This window comes from Limulus polyphemus, unplaced genomic scaffold, assembly GCF_000517525.1.
Source record: "Limulus polyphemus unplaced genomic scaffold, Limulus_polyphemus-2.1.2 Scaffold218, whole genome shotgun sequence".
In the NCBI taxonomy this organism is placed as follows: domain Eukaryota; kingdom Metazoa; phylum Arthropoda; class Merostomata; order Xiphosura; family Limulidae; genus Limulus; species Limulus polyphemus.
Window position 1 is genome coordinate 766819 of NW_013665828.1, and position 14266 is coordinate 781084.

Genomic DNA, 14266 nt, shown 5'->3' on the forward strand with positions numbered 1-14266 from the left:
TCAACAGCCCGATAGCACTGAAATCACTAATCGCTGCGTCTGGCAACTTTACCAGGAGGTCTTCGTATGGAATAGTATGAATGCCCATTTCATACTCCAGCTGCTTGAGGTATGCGACGGTTGAATAGGTACTTCGTGGAAGCAGCTTCTGTACACATAACTTGTGTTGCTTATCCAGACGAAGATTATTTTTGATTATTTGCGTTTTGATGCCTGGCAAATTTGAACGCTTTCGCCACTAACCTTTATGTTCTTGGATTCTCGCCTGTTATAAAACGCAACAGTTTGTTTACCACGGCAGGGGTTCGACTTCTTGCAGGTCTCATTCTTGATGATCTCGGTTTCCCAAGTTGATCCATATTCCTTTATTTTGTAATGCAATTAAGTAAAATAGATATTCCCGCCTTGGAACCTCCTTATCCTAGATCTGAACACATCTATATGATCTGAGTCCATTAATATAATGAATTTGAAAGAGCCGTTGCATACCCTTAATAAAAACAATTAATTTTCAGTAGCATCACACTGCCTACGCAACATCAAAAACAGATATTCTCGTATTGTAGATCCTATATCCCCGATATATATATCTATATGTATGGGGGGAAATATATGATCTGAGTTCATGAATATAATGAACTTGTAAGAGCCGTTGCATACCCTTAACAAAAACAATTAATTTTTCAGTGGCATCACACTGCCTATGCAACGTCAAACAATGTCAAAGTGTAGTTCTGATAATACCATTCCACCGCGACTTTATATCAGCTATGGTCGCTAGGTGACTTTCTGACTTGCATATTCAAAATTGTTTTAATATAACGTACTCAACCCTGTATGTATATATATATATTTACAAGGTATTGTATTTTATAGCATACGGGTGTTATCAAAGGTTTTAAGTAAACCAGACATAAGAGTGTTCAACTTCCTTTACTATTATACATTCTATTTAAAACAGTTGTTTCATAAAAGAGAAGAAAAAACTTAAAATTTCTTTATGAAGCTAGTATTTCATCAAAATAAAGCATTGTTTGTGGAAAATAAAAAAGGAATTATCTCTACGTTGTAAGGAACAAAATAATATATAAGATCAAGTGTTAAGCTGAATCGTATAACATAGCAACTTCCAGTTAAACTGTTTATTATTATCAATGTTTTATCACTGCTTATACATACATGTATCTGAATAAATATGGTTTTAGGTTATTATATCGCAAAGCTATACAGTAGATTATCTGTTTCCTGCCCTTCACGATGAATCGAGCCCCGGGCTTTAACGTTGTAAATCTTCAAACCCATTGCTGGCCAGCTTGATGGCAAGAGAGTTTTTCTCTTTTCTGTCTTCAAGTTTTCAGCTAAAATCTGTTGAAGGGAAAGTGCAAATTTATTAAGATAAATATTTTTATCATCTTCTTCTCATGAAATTCAGTTATTTGTTTTTCTTTCAGTTTTATTTAAGACATTGGTTATTTTTTCATACTCTTGGAAAACCTCGAGAGGGTAATATATATTGGTAAAGTACAGAGAAGAGCTTTAAAACCCAGATGGTTTCCTCAACCCAATGTCTGATTATGTAAACCATACCACTGTTTATGTCAGAAGTTACTTCAATTAAACCAACCAACATATATATATATACTAATTCTAAGATGTTAATTGGTTTATGTTTGTTTTGCTAGGCGTCTCTATTAATGTTTATGTGACAGACTAGCGGAAAGTCAGTTAGTAGTTAGCCGTACCTAACACTAGCTTTTGGGCTACTCTAATCAAATAGTGCGATTTGACTATCATTCTTATAACGCACTTATGCCCCCAAAGTGTTTTTCTTGTGTTTCCAGCAACCGGGCGTAAACATTGAACTCTCAGATTCACAGATAGTCACGCTAACCACTGGATAAACCCGGACCCAGATTTTTCAGCTGCAACTAGATATTACTAGCTTTTGTTTTATACTTTATTAATTTAACGTTACACTACATTAGTATTACATTTACATTATAAAATATTATTTTTCATACTTTTTGTTATTAAACAATGACGTAAGTTTAAACTGTCAAAACTCTTTATTTCTTATAAAGAGCATGGACCACCAGAAAGATCTGTGGACTATGGAACGAACAGTATGTCTTTATGTTTAATAAACCACAAAGATGTAAGAAATATGATGACAATACGAAGAAAAACTGTCGTCTTCAGAAGAGAAACTCATATGTCGCTCGAAACGACTCAATTTATTTATTAGTGAATAACAAATACTCGAGAAGGTTGTCAAGACTTCGTATTTCATTGTGTGGCAAAACATATTGCTGAGGGAAAAAACTACGAATTATAGCCAGGAAAGTAGAATTTAGATGCAAACATATGAGTTAATTGAATTGTCTGGGATCTTTACACGTTGTTAGGCTTGGGCGCCATGAATAAAACAAGAACCTTTTACTTTAATAAGATTTCTGCCTTCAAAGAAAAGAGAATGTTGTAATTCGGAAATTATTTTAGAAAACTAGACAGCCAATCCAGCAAATGGAGACGTGTTTATTCCACAGATAGGAAGTTATACTGTATATATATATATTATTATTATTGTTCTAGAGATATTAACCTTCTAACTGTAGGAGAACGCAGGCTTTGTTCTCCATTCAGATAGCCTTCGTGAACACTTTATAAACTCAATAAGACAATCTATATAAAGCATTAATGGACAGGTTGAATTACTTTTTTTTTTTTTGCAATTTCATTTGAAATGGCGAATTAGAATACCCCAGCGTCCCCCTTGACATTATATTAAAAGTATTAATACCAAGTGTGAAACTTTATACAGTATTAGCTGTATGATAGCAACATTTACTTGAAAACTAATTGAATATACTATGTTTGTTTCCAAATATATATACATGGTAAATGTGTTCAATAAAGTATATGAAATGTATGTTACAATTCTTAAAAAATTCTCTACGTACAATCTAATTGATTAATTATGTAGCCATTTGTCACTTTACTTCTTCCAACATCTTTTAAAAAATCTGAATATTCCTTAGTCTATTTCAAATTCAGTTTTAATCACATTGTTTGCATTTTGTGATCTTTTTATACATTATCTGAACATCATTAGAAATAAACGATTCACTATAATTATAGTGTATTACAATGCAGTAGTTATAATGAATTACAATACATTTTTGTTGCCAACTCATGGTCTTTCTCGTTGTATTTTAACATATACCTAATTATACACCTGGTGCGTTATGCAGACGTTAAAACATTTTTTCAAACAAAGAAAGAATGCGAATAAATATCCGTCTCATACCGCTTCCACGTGACCTCAGTACACTTCTGCAAACATGCTTATCATTCACTAAACGCATTGACAACCACGCTTCTGGAATCATATCAAGTGTCTCGCTAATATGATCCATAAGATCGACAATGGATGTAACACCATTAAGCCCAAAAGTCCAGTAGCATCTTGTCTAGAGTCCGCTATGACGGGGGCAATCGTTTACGGCAAATCTGGCAGGACATTGTCTAGTGATCAAAGAACAGTCTTCCTGGATGAAACACCATCAGTTTCCAACTGTGGAAAGAAAAGTTTCTCCAGCATGTCCAGGTGTGTGAATCTAGTGACTTAGTTGCTAAGGTGATGGCGTTTTTGCTTACGTTGAGCCAAGTCAAGAATACACTGATATTAGTGAGGGGGGAAGAAGCAACCTATAACATGAAGCGAGGGGTCTCGTCCAATATTAATGGTTTACTGTTTCGTTATTTCTACGAGTTCTAATTTTATCTAATAATCCCAAAGTTGTAAGTAATGCAGTGTTACAACATGTCGTGCGAAGTTTGAAGATTTTGTAAGTTTCCCTAGAATGTGTGTGTTTTTTTTGTGTGCGAATAGATGGCCAGTGTTTCTCTTAGCGCACATAGATTCTTTATCCTTGGACTGGCTTTGTAATCTCTGGATTGCATTATTTTATAGTGCCTGTGCGTGGTAAACTTGTTCCAACTGGCGCCACCATTTTGGTACTGTCTATAACTATTGGTAAAACTTTGATTCTTGGTAGAAGCTAAAACTGGCATGATAGGGAAAAAAAGGGTGAGTTTTTAGATCAACATGTGCTCTTACCGCATGTTTCTGAAAGTTATAACATTTTAAAATGTGCACAGCTGCCTACAAATGCCCTGTATTTCTTGCATGTAGCTAATTTTAATTATCGAAGTTTACTTGCTTCAACATATCGAGATCTGATACTTTGAAATACAGCACCACAACTGGTGCGCTCACGTTTTCTAATTCAAAAACCTACGATACTGTTCATGTGTAGAACATTTTGAAATAAAATAGTCTGTATGCATTTATTCAGAGAACAATACACAATAAAACTTCTTTCTCAAAATATCTCATATATATTTCCGCAGGGTTATAGTTTCTACAACTCTTCTTAACTGACTTTACCCCTTAGATACAGTTTTCTTCATCCATTTTTTCGGTAATGGAAGTGAAAGCTGACTTTTCAAGAAGAGTTTCAGGCTGAAAAGAAATCTGATTACTTGGAACGTTAGGGGAACTCCGTTACTTTGTTTAATGAGAGAAAGATACCCCTGCACTTCGCAGAGCCTTCATTAAAGAGTAGGCTTAAAGTCTGTTGTTCTCATCTACTTCTCCCAGCCTCCTAGTGAATAGACAGAGAATCCAATTTAGTCACGTGACATATTTTCTTCAATGGTGATGATTTTTCAATAGTCTAATCAATCAGTCTGAGAGCTATTCTCTCGAAGAAAAGATATCACAGATTCCTGTTGAAGTATGCACATATTTGAAACGAGTATCTAAATGCAACGTGGTAAATAATACAAAGAAAAGCGTTTGATGTTATTCGTGTTTAAAAAAAGGCCGAAAACACATGTTCGTAATATTCACTTCAAATGTTTAAATCTACTAAAGTGTTTTCATGTTAATGATATGAGAGCAGCGCACATGTTTCCTTTTTTGTTCTTGTTGTTGGAGAACTGCTTAACTTCACTTTCAAGCGAATAATAGAATAAGGATACACATTGTGTTAATTTAGTCTTTCCTTCCAATTTGTTTTTTGAACATAGAATTTTCTTTATTTGAAGTGTTTTGACAACTCAAAATAATTCTTACGTAACTATATTTTGGTATCCTGTCCAGTGTATTAGTCCCTACATAAAAGTAAGACATACTAACAACTTATAACTTTAAATATGCCCCTACTTAAATAACTCTAAGTTGAAGAAAGTTCCATCAAAGTATTTAACTGTGTTTTCTGTTGTTTTAACAATACAATTGCCACGCAATCACATTAAAACTTCTGTTACTTAACATCTATAGCAATTTTTCGTTTATATAAATATCTTTATACAAAATTAATCTTATCACATAAATTACACAGGCCTGCGATGGTTTTATTATCTTGAAATTTTTACATGTTCTACAGTACTTTCTGTACGCTGAATCCGAAAATGATATCCATTTTTCTCCATCACGTACAGATTTTTCACAAAACGTCATAACGCTATACATAAAAGAAAGACCACAACACGTAGTTTTAAGACTAAAAGACGTAGATTTCACACACACAAAATCTATATAAATGAGGATGCATATTCGTTTGACATCAGTGTTCTTCCCTTTTCTTCATTTTGTTCATATTTTTGTTAAAACATAACAATAAAAAATGTTCATTGTGGTAAACGAAATTATAAATTGATCTAATTAACAGTTTTTCTTCCCCGATTTGTAAAAAATCCTTACGTGATAGAAAATAATTAATATTATTTTCAAAATCTGCGTAGCTGAAATATGAAAACTCCTTTATTAAAACCAAAACAATTTTTATGAATTTTAAATTCGCAGGCCCGTGTTATTTGACTAAATACAGAATGATTGTAAATAAAAATTCTGATTTAAGGTTATTAAAAGTTATAAGCTACTTGTACTACAGAAATCAAAGCTTACCAGAAGCACATTGACAACCATATTCTATTCAGGAAAGTATGGACACGGTATGGGGGTTTTCAAAATCATACCATACTGTAAACCTAAAGTGTTTTTCTCGCGAACTAGCATCGCTTTTAATTTGTTTGTTTCTCCCTCTTTTAACATTACAATTGAATAAAATGTGTGACTGTTGTCCAAGAGTGCTACTGAAACAAGGGCACTTTTACATTGGTCAAAAAACAAATCCAAAGGGGAAATGGATGCAAAGTTCCTGGTCTACACTATCCCCAAACGTTTAACAAGCACATTTCTTTTTTTTTTACCGTGGGGTTTCTTCAAAGAAAATATCTTTCAGAACAAACCTCAAAATTTGAAGAACCTGAAAACAGACATTAGAAATGAGATTGTGGAGGTCAATGAAAACTTCCCAGAACACTAAACATTAAAGGACATTCAGTATCATGTTCATACCTTCCCGAATATATTCGTTGTTTGAGATTTAGTTCCCTTGAGAAAGTTAGTTTTTAAGATATAGTAATTTTAAAGATACAGATGTACCTAATATCAACGTATGTACCAATATGGGTATATTATATGTTAAAACTTTAACATTCTTGTCAACGAAATCAAATTGTTTACTGAAATATTCCAAAGTTCTCTCTACCACTACTCATCTTTGTAAGCTTCTTCATGCCCGTTAGTCTTGCGCGTTTTTAAAACCATCCTGCCACAGCAAGCGCTAATTTCTGAATATTTAAAGATATCAAACGCATAATTTTACAAAAACTTTTGAGATGCCACTAACAAAAATATATTTCGCCCATACCAATGTCATCTTTAATTTATATGTTTTACCTATGAGTAAAAATAATGATATATAATATTACATAAACAAAAAGATGCAATTTAAATATCATGGCACACACACACACACACACATGTATGGCATAATCGTATGAGCATTTCTATCGAGACATATTTTTAAACCCACTTTCCTCTTCTGCTACACTTTGATTTTACATACCTGGTTCGATGGTTGATCTTCTGTTAAAATTTAGTCGCCGAGATATTTAGTCTCCTAAAGAGCTCAATACGTTGTATGGTTTTTCTATCAGTTGTAGTTCATTTGGGTTTTTTTTAACACAAATTTAGTTAAACGGAAGTAACTAGTTTTCGCAGGTTTCCCTTTTATTTTTGCGCAATTTTATCAGTAAACATATTTACTCACTAACTAATTACTAACTGGTAAGATAATTGATTGAAAAGAGCAATCTTACTTTGAAAGTGTTATCTGTATTCCTTTACCATAAATAACTTCTGTTCCGACGTCGTTTCGTATACACAAATCCGCCTTATTTAACATCTCTCACGTGATTTATCTATTTTTGCACTTGTCGTTTACTCGTAATTTAAAGTGCCACTATCGTAAAAGCTTCTAGAAAGACTATTTTGTACTTCTTGCAGACTTCTGTAATAGACAATTATGCCTGCATTCTACTCTCCACTATTCGTATTGATAAAAAGAAATAAAACTACTCGTATTAGTGTGTTGATTCTCAATAAAGAGAATCGCGGAACGTACTAGCTTCGACACATTTGTTTATTGAAACATACTGCAGACGCATTAAAGTCTATATATAAATGTATATAAATATACATGAAAAATTAGCAACGGATTTGGATAAATTTCTATAACATAATCTTATATTCTGTGAAAACAGACAAGCAATATTTCAAATCAGACAGAGAAGGTCTAAAGCTCCAGTGTTCAGTTCTCTTTTTTTCTGTTGTTGATAGATTTGATCGTTATTTGAATCGAAGTACCTTCCTATGATCAAAGTAATTCTATAAACATTCACTTAAATCCATAAACGATGAATTTAGACTCTCTACTAATTATTCACCATGGTTATAGATGGAAACCAAGATGTTCACTTCTTTCGTTTCTTGCTGATGAAGCACGCGGACTATTTGATAACGGAGCTAAATTAATGGAAGTTGGGTCAGTCCGTCTAGACACAAGGATCAAGAAACTTAGGTTTATACAGAAGACAAATTTTACAAGTTACCTTTGTCGCCTAGCATAAGAATTTGATTACATCCAAATATTACATGGTGTTGAAAGTCAAAGAACCCGGTAGTTGATACATTAAGCTTTTATTTAGAAATCCACAGCAAATATATACAATGTTCGCGCATGTTATAGTTATCCCAATGAACTTGCTTTATGTTTAATATAACTGGATCAATATCCAAAAGCTACTTGGTGTAAAGAAACGTAAGTTATTATTCAGACAGGTAAAGGTTTAAGCTAAAATAAGAAATGTACCAGAACTTGCTTGATATCTATAGATTCTTAATTTACTGAATCAGTAAATTCTCTAAGGGAAGAGTGTATAAATTCATTTAACCAAACGCAAACTAACAGTTTTAAACAACTATGTAGTTTGATATATTGTACTCTTTAATTATTATCGTTTCGATCTATACTTAATTACAGTTGAACAGTATTTACATGATTCAAATTATAACAATGAATTAGCACGTAAAAATTTCGAAACAGTTCCTATAGGTGGCATTATACTGATTGGCTTTTTTTACAAACATTAAACAGTTAAACAATTATGACGAGTTTTTTGGGGTTAAGTTAATACATATGGAAAGAAGTTTTGATTAGTGAAGGTTTTGAGCTTTTGATTAGCAGTGCTTCTGTTATTTTACATCTGTTCAGGGCAGTTAATATACGCATAATTTTAACATTGTTTTAAACTGTGACTTCATCGAGTTCATTTGAGTTTGCCCCTCAAACTGGAACAATTGTTTAATGATTTATATGATATATAACAATTACCTCACTGTATTTTTTATAATAACTGTCTTACCTAATAATTATTCTGTAATTTCTCTAGCTACTGGTATTTCTAATTTTTGTCTCTCCACTTCATAAATATTCATTCACATTAGATCACAGAAAAACGTTGTGTTAATTTAAATCAACGTCATCACTTCCATCTTCCATTCAATCCTTCATCAGCTAATAGTCACAAGTTGAAAGAGCCAATTGGCCCATCAGAAATGCCTCCTGATCCAAATCTTTTTATTCCTCAAAACTCTATTCAAAGTCCTACGAAGCGTCCTTTGAAGAGTGTAGCATGTCTTACAAGAAAGATTCTTTAGGGGTTTCAAAAGTTCTTGTTGAACAGGGCTTTGAAAAGATTGCTCGCGAGATGATTTCGCTCAGTGTTAATCGAATCCTTTTCTATCAGAAACTGAAAATAATGATATATATATATATATTTGCAACCGAGTGTTTCATTAGGTTGTTCGACTTTAGTCAAACTCTAGAAGTACAACTATAATAGTATTCAGCACGTGTATAGTGTATGTCGAAATGCATCTCAAACATGTGTAAAATAATATAATAATAATATATATATATATATATATATATATATCAGTGTGTGCCGTGTATAAATTTACTATTATTACTTGAATTTGGCATGTTTTATTCATTTGATATAAGAACTTAATGTAAACTGAACACGTTGAATTCAGTTCTTGTTTCCACACACATTTAACCATATCGTGCAATGACAAACATCTATTTTATTTTTTAATGTTTGTATAGCCAAAAGAGCATTAGATAATATTAAACTTTGAAGATTATTTTGCTAATGTATAACTGTTATGGCGGTTAAGTTCGTGCACAGTAAGTGCTTAAAGTAATTCTTAATCTTATGAAGTAAATACAACAAGAATCCCAGAGGGAAATATAATGAAGTTACAACCAAAGTGGTAAAGTAGAGAGCGTGTACCAAAAGCCTCGAGGTAGAAGTTGACTATTTCGATGGCAAGTTGCCCACATTTAAAAAGAGATTGATGACGCTTCAGTACATAGTGGTGAGTCAGCTTCAACTGGTAGAGTGCTATCTTGTTTGTGTCAGTCTTTTCCCTGACTAAGAAGAGCAGAAACTTTGAATAAAAAAATACTGATAGTTTTACGAATGTGAAAATCAGTATCTGTCCAAGTGTTAACTATTCCTCTAAAAATACTGATAGTTTTACGAGTGTGAAATTTAGTAGCTGTCCAAGTGTTATTTTATAAACATAACTCATTACTTTAGATGGATGATCAACTGGATTTCATGATTAGGATTTAATGTATCCTAGTTTGTTTCTTTGTGGATAGAAAGAACGAACTCCATCTCATCTAAATTCCAAAATATTTTTTATAAATATTTATTTAAATCAGCCACTCTCTTAAAAAAAGAGATGAAAGTATTTTCACTATGTAAAGTAAGTTAGCATACATATTTTAATTCAAATTTTCATTACAACCCACAAAAATAATATTATATCATACTTTCTCATTTGATTGAACTTGAAATTTGGTTTGTTTGATTTGAATTTCGCGCAAGGCTACACAAAGACTATCTGCTCTAACCGTCTCTAATTTAGCAGTGATAGACTAGATAGAATAGCAGCTAATTAACACCACCGACCGCCAACCCTTCGGCTACTCTCTCACCAACGAATAGTGGGATTGATCGTTACGTTATAGCACTCCCACGGCTGAAATGGCGAACATGTTTGATAACGGGGATTCGAACGGAGTCAAGCACCCTAACCATCAGACCATGCCAGGCCTTTGAAAGATGCGAATCTGGTCTAAGTCTACACATGAGAAAAAAAAATGTCATTTGTATTTGTTTTTAAAGTTGTCGCAATTATTTATGTAAATTTTACTTCGATTACTCTACAGATCTTCACTAATTATAAATTAAGTTTGTTTGTTTTTTCCTTGAAACTAAAGTTCTCGGACTATTCAGTTTAGTTTGGTTGGAAAATATCCTGAAGATTTAAAACTTTTAAAAATTAGAAGACACTAAAATTTTCATAATATTTTGCACCTTGGGACATCTTCATGTACAACAAAACAATCTGAAAATAAGCAACTATTAAACCAAATCTTATTATTTTGATGTATTCTACTTAAAACCAATTCCTTCATTTTAGATTCCAAGATAAATAATTCAATCAAGAGCGGTTTCTTCAAATGTATATTAACTTTTTAACGTTTCACGGACTCAAGAAAACTTTTGCTGAGAGGCGGAAGATAGTGTTTGGTGACAAAAGTAAGAAAACAGGAATTGATTAAAGTCAAGACGAAAACGCAGAATGCTTGATTTGGTATTCCGCCCGTGGTAAAGTAAACAGGTAGGGATGGAAGAGTGTGTGTACGAATCTTTAAGAAATTTGTGATCGATCAGCAAAATTCCTGCTAAAAGCATTGAATGCCAGAAAATATAAATGTAGACTACTGTTGTTGTTGTTTTTATTGAGGTTGATAAAGTCTGATGTCAAAAGTTCATATTGCAAAAAATAATAGTAGTAATAATAATATTATTATTATTTACAATATAATCACAATTCTGAATGTCGAAACATAAATATTTTTCTAATGTAATTGAGGCTTTTGAAGTATTTCTTTAAATCATTTTGATATTTTAGAATAGAGGAGAATGTAATGTGATTTATATAATTCTATTATCACCTTCCCCACTCGACTAGTGGAAACAAAAGATAGCATAATGTAAATATTAACTTTTGTGGAAATATTCTTCGCCACATACGGCTGAATCTGAGAAACATTCTTTTGTCAATTTCTCCAATTAACTATACTGTTTTCATGGTATGGTATGTAACACTAGCTAATTACTGTATAAACAATTTCCTCCACAAACGGTTAGAATTACAAAATTCGTTATTATCATTTTCTACAACCATCTAACTATACTGCTTTTATGGTGTAAGACACTAGATAATTTTTGTGTAAACAATCTCCTCCACAAGAGTGTAAAATATAGAATTCGCTATTATCATTTTCTACAACCATCTAATTTCACTGCTTTTATGGTGTGAAACACTAGATAATTTTTTGTATAAACAATCACCTCCACAAGAAGGTAAAATATAGAATACTCTATTATCCTTTTCTACAACCATCTAACTACACTGCTTTTATGGTGTGAAACACTAGATAATTTTTTGTATAAACAATCACCTCCACAAGAAAGTAAAATATAGAATACTCTATTATCCTTTTCTACAACCATCTAACTACACTGCTTTTATGGTGTGAAACACTAGATAATTTTTGTGTAAACAATCTCCTCCGCAAGGGGGTAAAAATGTAGAATACTCTATTATCAACCATCTAACTACACTGCTTTTATGATGTGAAAGACTAGTTAACGTGATATAACTCTTTTTTTTTAAGTAAACGCTTCTCCACGTCAGATTAAGCGGAAGGAATATCCTACAACATACCAATCACAAAATGCTAATTATACTAATGATTAAAACAGATAGGTATAGTAGTGTAACAACATGTATAAAATCCATACTAAACATATATATACAAACACAATAAATTTATTCCAAATCCTGCTGTGCGTTCAATTTAAAAATATTCATGTTGCGCAGTGACACCTTCTTCTTTGTTAGGCCTATTAATCCTTTAAGGTAACCTAAACAACAATAACTTTTTAAAGATCTTAAGGTTATTTCAGAAGATCATTCAACGTTTCTTATGCTTCACCAATACATGAGACTAATCATGCCCACAATACGTAATATATTCATGTTTATTCGATCAAACTTAATTTAAAAATGTGCAAAAATTGCCACTTTTGCCCTAAGTGTGGAACAGTGAGTCATTGTTAGTTTCTCAATATTTTACAAAAAACATATACACTTCCAGGCGTCCTATTTGCGAGTAACTATATTTCATTAGATCCTAAAAGAACACCCTAATCAGGTTCGAAAGAATAAATCAAATATTATAACCAGATATTGTTATATTTTCTATATGTACTGTCATCAGATCACTCACAAAAATAGATAATACAGAACTGTAGTTCGTGAACATCATAAAACATTTTAAACCCTTAAAAATTGTAATAAATAATTTCAGAAAGCATGCATTAAATAGATTTTATAACACTGGGAAGATGCGAACAAAAAGAATTAAGAAAAGGCTTTCTTGCTGAACTGTATTTTATAGTCTATATAAATTTCTGTTTAGTAAAAATAACTACATAAATCATTTTGTTTGTTCAAACTTTTCACTTTCAGTGAACCACTGACAAATTTCTTTAAGCTTCAATTAATTGCAACGAATAAAGAATCCTGCTACACCTGTAGGACTAAATTTTCATCATTCAAGTATTAGTACATAACTTTCAAAACAACACACTATGAGACGAACATCATGGAGACTACATTATGACTTTGTTCTCAGAGAGTTGTATTTTACCAAACAGGATTGATGTGTAAAGTATGCACAAATACAGACAGCACCAATATGGTTTTCATATTTGCAAAATGTACAATATTTCTTATGTTTTCCAAAAAACTATTGCGAATGTAGCACTCGTGAAGTAATTTTGAAGCATAATGAAAAACACTTCAGCTCGCTCATGCATCAGTTTTGCATGAGGAACATATTAGTAACTACATTCGTGAACTTAAACAATAAAACTGAATGAAAAGTTAATAACAAATGCACACAAATAATTATCATTAAACCTTTCCTGAATTGTTGAGAAAATGTATTGTAAATCTGAACATATTACTAAATTATTCATAACATTCATGAATTTTAAAGTAGCATATTTTTCATAAAGTTTTCCTATAGTTTTATTTGGTGTTTCATACTTTTCTTGTCCTTTAATGAAGGTTACCTAATAAACTGTTCATTATTCATTTTTAATGCCAATCTGCTTCAATCGGTTATTTTTATGATGCATTTCTTTACCATCTTAATGTGCGAAGCTGTAGGCTAATTCAAATACAATATTTTGAAAAACAAATTTATGAAACATAGTTAGGCATTAAGTCAAAAGTCTTTAGACCCTAGTGAAACTCGACTTTCATATTGTACCCCGAAAAACATTATTTCACTTTTGCGTGTGTGATATGCATCCAAATGATAATACAGTGTTATAATCTTTAATTTATAAATATTTATGTTAGTTCTTTTCCTTGAATCTACACTGATTTATTTCTGAAAAGCTTGGATATTTTCAATCATAATATATAGATTACTTTTACAATTGAAAATATAATGTTTGTCTATATTTGACTTACTTTATTTCATTTGTATCTCATTGAAAACTACAGTGAAATGGTTGTATAAATGAAACTATAGCTAACACAACACTCATGGTTTAGTAGAATACACAGTAGATTATGTTGTCACTTAGATAACTATGATTTCTCTAATTAATTAATATTTTTGTTATTACA

The 14266-nt window shown here is 31.8% G+C and overlaps 2 long non-coding RNA genes across 3 annotated transcripts in view; one reads left to right on the forward strand and one right to left on the reverse strand.

Annotated features, from left to right (window-relative positions):
- LOC111085059 overlaps positions 1–14266 on the forward strand; it is a 60832-nt gene that overhangs the window by 28477 nt on the left and 18089 nt on the right. The window contains exon 1 of one of the 2 annotated variants that reach the window (XR_002609919.1): positions 10977–11173. The exons of the other annotated variant lie outside the window; for it this stretch is intronic. This is a non-coding gene — a long non-coding RNA (uncharacterized LOC111085059). Of the gene's footprint in view, positions 1–10976; positions 11174–14266 lie in introns of those variants that run through there. 2 annotated transcript variants of the gene reach the window in all.
- Positions 1128–7175, reverse strand: LOC111085060. The gene is made up of 2 exons (XR_002609920.1): positions 6981–7175; positions 1128–1365 (listed from the first exon to the last, which is right to left on the reverse strand). It is a non-coding gene; the product is annotated as an uncharacterized LOC111085060 (long non-coding RNA).